Below are 13,150 nucleotides of genomic sequence, written 5' to 3'. Positions count from 1 at the left end.
GGGCGGGGGAGGGCGGCCTGGGGCAGGCGGCCGGGCCTCTTGGGGGGTCTGAGCTGCCAGTGCAGGAAGGGTATCTCTAGGATCCCTCCCAGGGCGACTTCTAAACCTTTGGGGGCGGGGGGCGAGAAGATCCCCGGCCAGGCTCCTAGGTCCTGGAGCCCGGAGTGCCTCTGACTGTGCTGGAAACCCCAGCTCCGCCTTTGGAGTGTGTGTGCTAATGTAGGCGTGTGAGTGCATGCCGTGTGCGTGTGTGCGTGCGTGCGTGCTGTGTGCACATGTACACGTGTGCATGGTGTGTGCGTGTGCATGCTGTTTGCACGGATGGGTGTCCCTGCTGTGTGCCTGTGTGCACCTGCGTTGTTAAGGGAACGACCTGAAACTGCTCAAGAGTTCATGTGAGAAGGGGGGGGCAGGGAGAGCCCAAAGAAGGTCTATTATTTTCATTACAACATTATTTAAATATGTACAAACATAAAATCAGATATGAACCCTTTATCTGATTGCTTCCATACAACTATTTTTTCAAATTTACACAACATATAAACAAAACTGGAAACAGCCACTGAATTCGAGTTAACAGCATCAATTTCATGTAGATGATGCTTGCTGAAGTTAAACTGTGGCTTGCAGCAAGATTCTGACCTGCCTTATGAGAACTCTGGGTTTGCTCGGATCACTGCCAAGCTTCCCTTCACAGGACACTGTCCCACCATCTGCCAGCACCTACCACAACACCTTCACATAGAAAGTGCTCAATAAATATTTGTTAATTAATAGCATAAATAAATCAAGGAATTGGAAGTCCCCCTCTACTCTTTTCTTGGGAGAATTATTTGGCACACCCCAATAATAAGCACAAAAAATACACAGAAGACTGAAGTGCCCATATGATGCATAACATGATCATCTAAATAAAATACAATATAAAACTTCTCAGAGTGAGAATTCGATGCCCACTCAGAAGCTCTGCTTTAGTGGAAACTACAGTGTGAGGTCCTACACCCAAAGACCAGCCTTCTCCCCTCCACCTGGCTGCCCACCTCCCATTCTGCCTGACTCAGGGCACAGCCTCCCTGAGCATCATTTTGAATCTGTATTGTTAGAATAAAATATCCACTGACTCTGAATCAGATCTCAGGCTGATTGCAAGGGTGAAACTTCACGAAGAATGTGAGAATGTTTTTTTAAAGTAATGGGAGCTATTCAGTCACAAACGACTCAGGTTTGTAAATTCCCCATCTTGCTGGAGAGTGAATTTAAGAAGAAAGAAAGACAGGGGCGCCTGGGTGGCTCAGTTGGTTAAGGTTAAACATCAGCCTTAGGCTCAGGTCGTGATCCCAGGGTCCTGGGATCAAGCCCCGCATTGGGCAGGGAGCCTGCTTCTCCCTTTCCCTCTGCCTCTCTTTCTCTCAAATGAATAAATAAAATCTTTTAAAAATAAAATAAAATAAAATGTCTAATGCACCTGACAAGCTGGGAACTGAAATAAGAAGACTGGTCAAGCCTTAATGGGCAGTCTGTAGGGCTTGAGCTAGAAAAGCAGTGTGAAAACTGCATCACACTTTGTATATTCACTGTAATGCACAACTGGAATGGAAGTCTTTAAAATTTTGGAAACGAAAACCATTTAAAAACATCTAAAAGAGAGATTTGGAAATTATAAATTATAGTCTAGGAGAAGTGCCAATACTTCTTTTGATTGTATCAGAAAGAACAGTTTCAGTTATTAAAAATGACAGATTAATTCCATAAACTGTAAAAGTGACCAACTATTTAAAATAAACTGAGCTTGAAGGAGAAGGCACACTTGAAATGAAGGTACAGGAAACACCATCTGTCGATATACACAATGAACATCAACTCCAGGAGAAAACTATTTTTTCCCATTGATTATGTCTAACCAATCACATTACAATGCACTTGCGGCTTGATGACAAAAGTGAAAAAACAGAACAATGTTTTACACTATTTCATGTTATTGAATTATGTTCCATGCCTTGAAAATGAACAAAAATCAACAAGATGAAGCCACTTACTAAATAATGGCATTCTAATAACATGTTTTCATGGCTTGGTTAACGACAGAGATATTGTATAAAATCTTAGGCAGTGTTAGAGAAGTCTAGAAGTCCTTTGAATGGAATTACTGTTGGTTTTGTAGAACTCGTGAATACCAAGAGCAATACCATTGATGTGAAGAGGAGTCTCCATACAAGTCACCCAATGTCTATCGATGTCATTCCCTGTGTCAGACCATGGCTCAGACAATGGCATCTTTTAGCTAGCAGCCACCAAGTCATACAGGGAGATCACATGAACATTTCCTAAAAATCAAAAAGTGATTGAAAATTACTAAAACGACAACAAATTATGCTACAAATTATATCACATGATTGGGAGTTTTATAATATATAGTTTTGTTTAGGAATAAAAAGAAAACATTTTGTATTTTGTATTTTATTTTATTTTGTTTATTTTATTTTATTTTATTATTTTTGAGAGAGAGAGTGTGTGCATGCGCATGAGGGAGGGAGGGGCAGAGGGAGATTTTAAGCAGACTCTGTGCTAAGCTTAGAGCCAGACTTGGGGCTCAATCTCATGACCCTGAGATCATGACCTGAGCCGAAATCAAGAGACGGACGCTTAACCTACTGAGCCCCCGAGGTGCCCCTCATTTTGTATTTTGATTGATTGATTCAAGTTTTATGGTACTAGTTCTTGCCATTTTTTAATATCACCCTGTGTTTGCCAGACATAGATGTTTTCTTGAAGACTCCTACAATATGTAGGTGCTAGTTCCAAGTTCTGCTATTTTGCAAACTGTGGTGGCCTTGGGGGAGTTAACTGATACTGCTAAGATTTAATTTCTTCATCTGTAAAATGGATATAATGTTATTTTTCCTTCCCAAGAGCAATGTTATGAGTTGAATAAGATAATCGCTGTTAAAACAGGCCGAAAATATTAATATAAACACAAACAATAAAGTTCTATTAAATAATGGCAGGAATACACATAGTTCCTGAGAGCTGGAAAAAAATAACAAAAATTATAACAAAAATATCTAAGGCAGGTCACAAATGAGAAAAACAGTTTATAAAAACAGACACTCAGATGAACTCAATTTATCAGACATGAGCAACAATTTCCTCACTGCTCCTCTCAAAGCAGACTTGTCTCTTAAGCTCCTGGGGAGACGAGTTATTTTCCTCCCTGCTGGTACATAGGGTGTTGCTGGGTGCTGGAGTCCCATGATGGCAGGTTTGGTATAGTCACACCAAGCCTGCAGTGTGCGCACCTGGCCTGCCCTGGGCACTCGCAGGGTGGTCAAGATGAGAACGTGGCTGGGTAGCTCCTGCTCCTTCGGCAGGGCCCGGGGTACTGACCCTGCCCCACAGCCTGCAGCTATACACGGATGACCTGCAGCCCCAAGCAGAGCTGCCAGCCAAGTGGCAGGGGGTGGGGGGGCAAGAAAAGAAAAGAAATGCCCATTGTTCAAGCCACTGTGTTTTGGTGGTTGGTTGAGCAGGATCTTTCAGCAACAGCAAAGGCAACCCCCAGATGCCAGAGTCTGGTGCTCAGCTCGGTTGTCTTGACTACGCGTTTCTGCGGCAGGGGCCCCTTCTCTCGGCACTGCATCCCTTCCTGCTCTTCAGGTGAGACAAACAGACCCTTCTTTGAGGAACAGCTGGTATTCAGCTCTCCAGTGTCTGGATGGAGCTGCCAAACACAAAGCCACGCATGTGGTCCAAGTGGCATCCGTGGTCCCTGCCACCTAAAAAGCCCAAGAGACCAACACAGAGACCAAACCTCATAGAAACGAGAGGGAGAGCACAGAGGCAGTGGGATCGGACCCTCTCTGCTCCCGTGGCCGCCCATGACTGTGTCCCCCAGTTCATTCTCTGAGTTGCCATTGCAGGCAGGGTTCAAAGCAGGAAGAACAGCCACTCTGGACAGCTCCAGCACGGAAGGGTCTGGCAAAGGGAATTCGGTGCTCACGTCCTTGGGAGGCTGGAGTCAGGGCTGCCTGAGCTCTGGTGTCATTGCTCCTCGGCACGCCCCGGGGCCCGAGTGGGTGTGCTGGGGTCCTGCGAGGTGGCGGGAAGAGCAAGAAGGAGAGTTCTGCTTCGTGCCCCTGCCCCAGCCCCTCACTGGCCATCGGACATTTGCAACCAGAGTCCTTGCCGCAGGGAGGGCAAAAATTCAGTTCAATTGTCCAACCTCTCCTTCTAGAAGGAGGGCAGTTTTAGGGGCCCACAAGAAAAATTCTGACCCCTGTTGGGTCAGTCATGTTCCAAATAACTTCTTTAAATTTTTTAATGTCTTTATGATTATGAGGTAGTTCCACAGTTTGAAGATAATTGTACTTGATTTTCATAACAATGCAGTTAAGATCCTTATTATCATGGCTACCCTGCAGATGAGGAAGCCTAGAATCTAGAATTTAAGTGCCTTTCTCAAAGTCCCACCAGTGCCAGCCCAGGGCTCCGGATGCCCTGATCCACCTCTTCCTGACCCCAGGAGACTGATGGAGCTCACGGACCTGGAATGGGGTTTGGCAGGTAGCAGACATCATAAATGCTTGGGAAGGAAACATCCTTTACATTGAAGAGAAAGAAAGACGAAACAGAAATTCAATATACTGACCCATTTATTTTCCCATTTCTTCCTGAAAAAAGCAAATGAAGCCTTTACTATAAATCTGACATGAACACACCATTTTCTTTCTTTTATCAAGGAAGAGGTGTATTGTCAAGGTTTGTTGAAGAAATGCTTCCACATGAATTTGAGAAACAAGACAGAGGATCATAGGGGAAGGGAGGGAAAAATGAAACAAGAGGAAACCAGAGACGGAGACAAACCATAAGAGACTCTTAATCTCAGGAAAAAAACTTGAGGGTTGCTGGAGTGGAGGGGGGTGGGAGGGATGGGGGTGGCTGGGTGATGGACATTGGGGAGGGTATGTGCTATGGTGAGCACTGTGAATTGTGTAAGACTGATGAATCACAGACCTGTACCTCTGAAACAAATAATACATTATATGTTAATTAAAAATATTTAAAAAAAAATGCTTCCACAAGAAGCTGGGTTCAATATCTTATGTCTGATATGCATCTGTTTAAAATTTTCTGTATTGCAAAGGGGGCTTTTATTTTAAAGATTTTCTTTATTTATTTGACAGAGAGAGACACAACGAGAGAGGGAACACAAGCAGGGGGAATGGGAGAGGGAGAAGCAGGCCTACCACCAAGCAGGGAGCCGGAGGGAGCCGGAGGTGGGGCTCGATCCCAGGACCCTGGGATCACGACCTGAGCTGTAGGCAGACGCTTAATCACTGAGCCACCCAGGCGCCCTGCAAAGGGGGCTTTTATTGATTGATTTGTAATGCTTCCTCTGTCCCAGGGAGCTATGAGTGAGGCAAACCCTTCCTCTAACCACAGATTTGACCACGGAAAAGCCCCGCCTGCCTCCATGTTGCCCCAGGCTTAGCTTTCAGTCAGGGTGGGCCTCAGGGACACCCCGGGGTCTTATTACAACTGAAGCCCGAGGCTTTCATGGAGTGCATCCCCTCCGCAGAGTGTCTTTGCTACGCTCTCTCCTCTGATGGCCCTGAGGTCAGCAGGTGGCCCAAACTGCTGCCCCACACACTGTGCTCCCCGCCCAGCCCTGCCACCTGGGCCCTGGCAATGGCAGGACTGAACCAGCCTGAGCTTGTTGTAGAAATGGAAAAGGAACCAAGGGCCCCCACAGCACCCCGAGCTACGGCATGATAAAGGCTTTCTTTTTCCTCTTGGTACCCTTGCACCACATTTCCAGTGTCCCTAGAACAGGAATCAGGGGCAGGGCTGGGCGTCCTCAGCTGTCTGGGCGTCACCCACCTGCTGTGGCGTTCCCTGAGCCTGTTGCTGCCTGCCAGGCCTGGTCCAGAAGGCAGATGGCCACATAAAAATAGTCAGGGAGCCCTTGAGGTGCCACTTCTCCAGCTGCTGTGTTGAGTGGAAGCCAGATGAGAGAGGGGACGAGGCATGGCGTCTGTTTGGAGTAGAGGCTGGTTGCTCAGTGTGTGTCTGGTGGGTGAGCGCGGGCTCTCCGTCCAGCAAGGATGAACGGGAAGGGCAGGGCCAGGGAGAAAATCTCAGCCTTGTGACCCCCAGCTCTCCCCGGAATAAACACCAGACAAAATAGGTCTTCCTGATTCATCAGTTTCCCATCAATTCTATTGCGGCTGAAACAGTTCTGTTGCATTATGCCAGTGTGGATACAGCCCCTGAGCTCCCGGCCCCGGTTTCTTGTTTAAGAAGCTAGGATCTGGGGTGCCTGGGTGGCTCAGTGGGTTAAGCATCTGCCTTTGGCTCAGGTCGTGATCCCAGGGTCCTGGGATCGAGCCCCGCATTGCGCTCCCTGCTCCACGGGAAGCCTGCTTTTCCCTCTCCCACTCTCCCTGCTTGTGTTCCCTCTCTTGCTGTGTCTCTCTCTGTCGGATAAATAAAATATTGAAAAAAAGAAGAAGAAGAAGCTAGGATCTAGACAATGGGGAGTTACTCATCAGCAGGTATAAAGTTTCAGTTGCGCAAGATGAGTAAGTTCTGGACATCTGTTATACAGCTTTGTATCTATAGCCAATAATGATATAGTGTATGCCTTGCTAAAAGGGTCGATCTCACCTTAAGTGCTCTTACAATAATACAATAAAATGTAAAAGGAGAAAAGAAAAAGCAGCAGCTAGAGTCTAAGAAGGAGCCAGAGGCCGGGACAAGTTCCTTGGTCTCTCTCAGACTTGGTTTCCTCATCTGTAGAAGAGGGAATAAGACCTATCTTGAAAAGGACAGCCTTAAATGAGATGCGTCGCATAAAGCGCGGTGCTCCCTGTTTTGGAGCACTGTGGACACAGCACCAGATGGCTTTGACCTCTCCTGATCATGTCAGTGAGCCGTATAGCATATATTGGGCAGTGAGTCACAGAAACACTTTAGGAGGGATAAGCTAAAGAACTGGGAGATGAGCCATCAGGGTGGGTGGAGAGCGCAGCTTTCTGAATCACCGGGCCAGCTGAGAAGCGAGGGAGGGGCTGCCACAAAATTCCTGAGGACAGCTGAGACAGCTGGGTGTGGTGGGCTCCAGTTTGAACTGAGCTGAACTCTCCAAATAGCTCTCTTACTACAGAGAATGAACGATCAGAACGTCACATTGCTTTGGTCTGCCACTTTCGGGTCCACAGACACCTTCATGCACGTTACGTCAGGTGCTGCCAGCAAGCCTGTCAGGTGGAAATACCCACCCCGCTCCAGAGCCCCGGAACAGTGGCCGCAGGGCTTGTCCCCCACCTTCCCAGATGCCCCACCACCTGCGGGAGCACTCAGGGCCACGGCCACGGCTAGATGAAAACTCAGTCCCTAGCTAGCCTGGTGGGGGAGAACTAGGCACAGAATTCAGGCAAGTAACTGGTTGATGATAATCAGTTGTAAACCATCTAATTCTGCTTTTAAAATGCCATCTGAATTTATATTTAATTCTGAGAAAACCCTGGTGGACACCTCTTCATTCAGGGGGGCATTACTAAATTTTTCTTCACTTCCCATCATAATATTCTGGGTCGTCCCTTCGAAGTCCTCTGCAACACAAACATTCTGACACTACTTTCGTCATTTACAAGCCTTCACTGGATGCATGTGCATAGTAAGCAGTGTGCTGAGTGCTGTGGACACCGTACAGGACGTCTAGTCTCTAACCCTGGGCCTTACAGTCTAGTCCAGGAGGTAAGACTTCTAAATGTGGGACATCTGGACAATGTGATCATGGAGACAGTGAGCACATGATACTGGGGTTGGGGCAGACACACAGGGCAGACTGGAAGTTCAATGCTGACTTACCTGTGTGGTGATGTCATGTCCAGCTGGAATCTGGACCAGAAAAAGAGCACATCAGCTTACTCCAACCTGGGGGTGGGGATGATGCACATTAACTTAATTTAATCCAAGCCACAGGGGTAAATAACAAAAACTCAAACAGTCCCATTTGTGCTTCTAGTTGTGAAAGTGTATCAGAACTTTAAACTATCTTTCCCCACACCATTTCGTTACAGAACAGCTCAGTGAGTGATAGGAAGGGCTGGAGGAAAGATGAACAGGTCCAAACATCCCAGATGCATCCTGGGGCAGGGAGGGGCCAGCTGACACATGTCAGCAGGAGGTGAGGGACGTGGCCTGAGGGGCTCTGACAGAGGCAACAGGCAGAAGTCCCAAAGGTGGCTGGAGCACATTGCCAGAGCTCCAAGCAGAAGATACAGGTAGAGGTGACACTGAGGGGGGCAGGAAAGAAGAAGGAGGGGCTGCATGGGGAGAGGCTCCAGCTCCTCAGGAGGCTGGGGTTGGGGGACCCAGAGCAATGTCCAAGTCACAGGGAGCTAAAGTTCCATGGCGGGAACCAAGGGTCAGGGTTCAGGGCAGCGATAAATTAAATTAAATCTTTTATCTAGGTATCAATGGACACAAGTTCAGGCCTATAAGATTTTTATCACACAAAAAATGTATCTTGGCACTCATACAAATGCTCATTGGATTCATCACGAACGAGATGCTAGCAACTTTGGTCAACCTCAGGAAGAGAAGGCGGAGGTCGCAGGACGTCCCCAGGAAACAGTTTCCTGGGATTTGGTGCACAGATCCACTCCTTGCCCGGAAGGTGAGAAGCATCATGCGGTCACCCTCACTGTTGGGGGCCTCTCAGCCTTGTTGGGAGACCCCGAATCTTATTAAAACGGGCCCTTTGGATCCTGGGCGTCTAGTCAATTATTCTCATGCTTTCCTCGGGGCGGGAGGGGGTCTGCTCTGCTTGTGCAAATAAGTCCCGTTGAAATTCTCCTTCCATGATGTTTCCCATATAACTGCCCTCTCTCACACACTTATGGGCAGAATCATTCATTCACTTCCAGCACTTTCTTTCTTAATATTAATATGAAAAAAATGTTTCCAAGTCATTTAATAGTAAGAATGGTGGCAATCGTTATTTATTCCCAGCATATCACATTATTATAATGGTTATTTTTTTTTATCTGCTGCAGAGGTTACTAAAACTTGATGACAATTATAATCAGTTGTAGCCCGGTGTCTGAGATGCAGTAAACACTCAACATTTGTTGAAGAAAAGAGTGAATAAATCAATGAATCCTCAACACTCAAAATAGTATCCTATGACAGAACCAGACAGAACAGACTGATGGGGCTCTGACCTTGGAGCTTTGATCCCCCAGGCCCTGCCAGGGAGCTGGTCCAGTGAGGCAGAGGGAGAGTCCTGGGACAGACAGCCCTGGGTGCTCCCCCAGGGACAGATCCGTCGGCAGAAATACATCGCCCATTTTCTCTATATTTCTCCTTTTCCTTTTAAGCATGGAGGTCTGTCTCTTCTTGTTTGTCCTCTTCTGGCCCTGTGCTTTCTCTTCCCTGACAGATAGAATTGAACACTTACTGTTATATCAACTAAGTAAATATTTGTTTGATGATAGGAATCTATCAAAATCCTAGAGGAGAGGGATGCCTGGGTGGCTCAGCTGGTTGAGCCTCTGCCTTTGGCTCAGTGTCCTGGGATCGAGTCCCGCATCGGGCTCCTTGCTCATTGGGGAGCCTGCTTCTCCCTCTGCCTGCTGTTCCCTCTGCCTGTGCTTCCCCTCTCTTTCTCCAATAAATACAGATAATTTTTTTTTTTAAATCCTAGAGGAGAACACAGGCAGCAACCTCTGTGACCTCAGCCACAGCAACTTCTAGCTAGACACATTTCCAAAGGCAAGGGAAGCAAGGACAAAAATGAACTATTGGGACTTCATCAAGATAAAAGCTTTCACACAGCAAAGGAAACAGTCAACAAAACCAAAAGACAACTGACAGAATGGGAGAAGATATTTGCAAATGACATATCAGATAAAGGGCTAGTATCCAAGATCTATAAAGAACTTACAAACTCAACACCCAAACAACAAATAATCCAGTAAAGAAATGGGCAGAAGACATAAACAGACATTTCTCCATAGAAGACATCCAAATGGCCAACAGACACATGAAAAAGTGCTCAACATCACTCAGCATCAGGGAAATCCAAATCAAAACCTCAGTGAGATACCACCTCACACCAGTCAGAATGGCTAAAATTAACAAGTCAGGAAACGACAGATGTTGGCGGGGATGCGGAGAAAGGGGAACCCTCCTACACTGTTGGCGGGAATGCAAGCTGGTGCAACCACTCTGGAAAACAGTATGGAGTTTCCTCAAACAGTTGAAAATAGAGCTACCCTATGACCCAGCAATTGCACTACTGGGTATTTACCCCAAAGATACAAAGGTAGTGACCCGAAGGGGCACCTGCACCCCAATGTTTATAGCAGCAATGTCCACAATAGCCAAACTGTGGAAAGAGCCCAGATGTCCATCGGCAGATGAATGGATAAAGAAGATGTGGTATATATATACAACAGAATATTACTCAGTGATCAAAAAACTGAAATCTTGCCATTTGCAACCACCTGGATGGAACTAGAGGGTATTATGCTAAGCAAAGTAAGCCAGTCAGAGAAAGCCAATTATCATATGATCTCACTCATACGTGGAACTTAGGAAACAAAACAGAGGATCATAGGGGAAGGGAGGGAAAAATAAAACAAGATGAAATCACTGAGGGAGACAAATCCTAAGAGACTCTTAATCACAGCAAACAGACTGAGGGTTGCTGGAGGGGAGGTTGGTGGGGGGATGGGGTAACTGGGTGATGGGCATTAAGGAGGGCATGTGATGTAATCAGCACTGGGTGTTATATGTAACTGATGAATCACTGACCTCTACCTCTGAAACTAATAATACACTATATGTTAATTAATTGGATTTAAATTTTAAAAATAAAGAAGGGGTAGTTAAGTATCTATTTCTCTCTCTCTCTCTCCACACACACAAACACAACCTTCCAAATCACACAATCACTTAAATTGATTTCTATCTCATTTAACATAAACTTAATTTTTTTTAATCACAATAGACATTTATTTAAAGTAATATATTTGCAGCTCAGATAGTTCTAAATTGTACACTTCAGGTTTATTCAACTTCTTAAAAATATTTGAGGGCAGCTGCAACCACAGAGTTCAACTCCATCATTATTTCTTTGCCCATTCTTCTCTCTCTTTTCTTTCCCGAATAACTTCTTTCAGATATGGTTCAAGGTAGAATTTATCCTCCTCATATTTTGTCCACTGCTCTTTAGGCAAGATCTGATGCCTCATGGTCAGGTCCAGTGCTCTCTTAATGCAAAACATCCTGTCATTATAAAGGTTCTCAGGAAGCCTTCTTATGGCCTCTTTCACATCATCATTCTCATATATTGTATCATCTCTCATTAACCCCAGTTTATTGAACCCTGCAGCATTGTAGTACCATTTTCGAATACCCTCCAGCCACCGGCTTGATGCTGCAACAGCAGGCCTGCTCGCCATTTTGACCGGAGGCTGCCAAACTTAATTTTTTATAGCCCTGTGACTGCAACAAAACGAAGTTGTCTTCTGCAGTTCTAGGACCGAGAGATTTATGCGTTTATATGGTACATACTTGAAGACAAACGTGCTGAGTGCTTGCTTTCAGGCAATCTCCTCATCAAACGAAAAGACCCTTTTACATACCCAATACACAATCTTCCCAAAAGTCCGGTAAGGCTGGAGTATAACCCACATTTCCCCATGTGGCAGAGCTGAAACTCAACCTATTCTGTCCAGTCTCAAAGCTCCACGAGGCACTAATCCCAGACACTTCATTTTATTAGCAGGAGAGTTTTGTGCTCTAACATTCCCAAGGAGAGAACACTGCATAAGTCACATAGAAAGGGACAGAGACCATCGACAGATGAATGGATAAAGAAGATGTGGTATATATACACAATGGAATATTATGCAGCCATCGAAAGGAATGAGATCTTGCCATTTGCAACAACGTGGATGGAACTGGAGGGTGTTATGCTGAGTGAAATAAGTCAATCAGAGAAAGACATGTATCATATGACCTCACTGATATGAGGAATTCTTAATCTCAGGAAACAAACTGAGGGTTGCTGGAGTGGTGGGGGGTGGGAGGGATGGGGTGGCTGGGTGATAGACATTGGGGAGGGTATGTGCTATGGTGAGCGCTGTGAATTGTGCAAGACTGTTGAATCACAGATCTGTACTTCTGAAACAAATAATGCAAGATATGTTAAGAAAAAAGAAAAAGAAGAAGATAGCAGGAGGGGAAGAATGAAGGGGAGTAAGTCGGAGGGGGAGACGAACCATGAGAGAGGATGGACTCTGAAAAACAAACTGAGGGTTCTAGAGGGGAGGGGGGTGGGGGGATGGGTTAGCCTGGTGATGGGTATTAAGGAGGGCACGTTCTGCATGGAGCACTGGGTGTTATGCACAAACAATGAATCATGGAACACTACATCAAGAACTAATGATGTAATGTATGGTGATTAACATAACAATAAAAAAATTAAAAAAAAAAGAAAGAAAGGGACAGAGAACCCTTTGCACATGAAACTGTCAGGGATAGTCCCTGTAGGACAGGTTCGAGTAAAGTGGCCCTGTGGGGTATATAGAGTTGTATTGGTGTGGCTCCCAACACATTAGCGCCGACTGCAGCTACAGCCGGTGGGAGTGTCCTTCCCTTTCTCAGTGACAGGCTGGGTCTCCCAGGGGCCACCTCCACCTCTCTAATCAGGGCAGGGCCCCATACCTTCATTCACACACACAACACCTCAAGCCCCTGCTAGCTGAGCCTCTAAGGTATTTCTTCTTTAAAGGAAAAGCACAGGCTTTGTCTCTCTCTCTCTCTCTCTCTCTCTCTCAAAGAATTCCAGGCATCCAGAGACCAGGAGAGGAGGTTTGGGGGTTGGTGAGGATCTCCCTCTTCACAAAGAGATTCTCATCCTCAGGTTGCAATGAGCTTTTTCCTGCACTGCTCCTCTCTGCCTCTCTTCTGGAAAGAGGACTGACAACACGGATTGAAATCCTTTTAATCATAGCGTTTGATCTAGTAATTCCACGTTTAGGAACCAATCTTTAATTCTAAATTCAAAAATATTTCATGCACAAAGATGTTTGTTGAAGCATTATTGACAGTAGTGGGAGTAGTGGAAAATTGGAAA

The 13,150-nt window shown here is 45.9% G+C and overlaps 1 long non-coding RNA gene and 1 pseudogene across 1 annotated transcript; both read right to left on the bottom strand.

Moving 5' to 3' along the window:
* Positions 1–509: 509 nt before the first annotated feature.
* Positions 510–9,442, bottom strand: LOC112817850 (uncharacterized). The gene is made up of 3 exons (XR_003206482.2): positions 9,228–9,442; positions 7,870–7,935; positions 510–2,324 (listed from the first exon to the last, which is right to left on the bottom strand). It is a non-coding gene; the product is annotated as an uncharacterized lncRNA (long non-coding RNA).
* A 1,556-nt stretch (positions 9,443–10,998) lies between these two features.
* Positions 10,999–11,481, bottom strand: LOC112817849 (cytochrome b-c1 complex subunit 7 pseudogene; annotated as a pseudogene).
* Between the last annotated feature and the right edge of the window lie 1,669 nt (positions 11,482–13,150).

Source organism: Callorhinus ursinus, unplaced genomic scaffold (assembly GCF_003265705.2).
Source record: "Callorhinus ursinus isolate GAN/ISIS: 27379988/994484 unplaced genomic scaffold, GSC_fseal_2.0 scaffold86, whole genome shotgun sequence".
In the NCBI taxonomy this organism is placed as follows: domain Eukaryota; kingdom Metazoa; phylum Chordata; class Mammalia; order Carnivora; family Otariidae; genus Callorhinus; species Callorhinus ursinus.
Note: the sequence above shows the minus strand (reverse complement) of the source record. Positions and strands in the feature narration are given on the sequence as shown.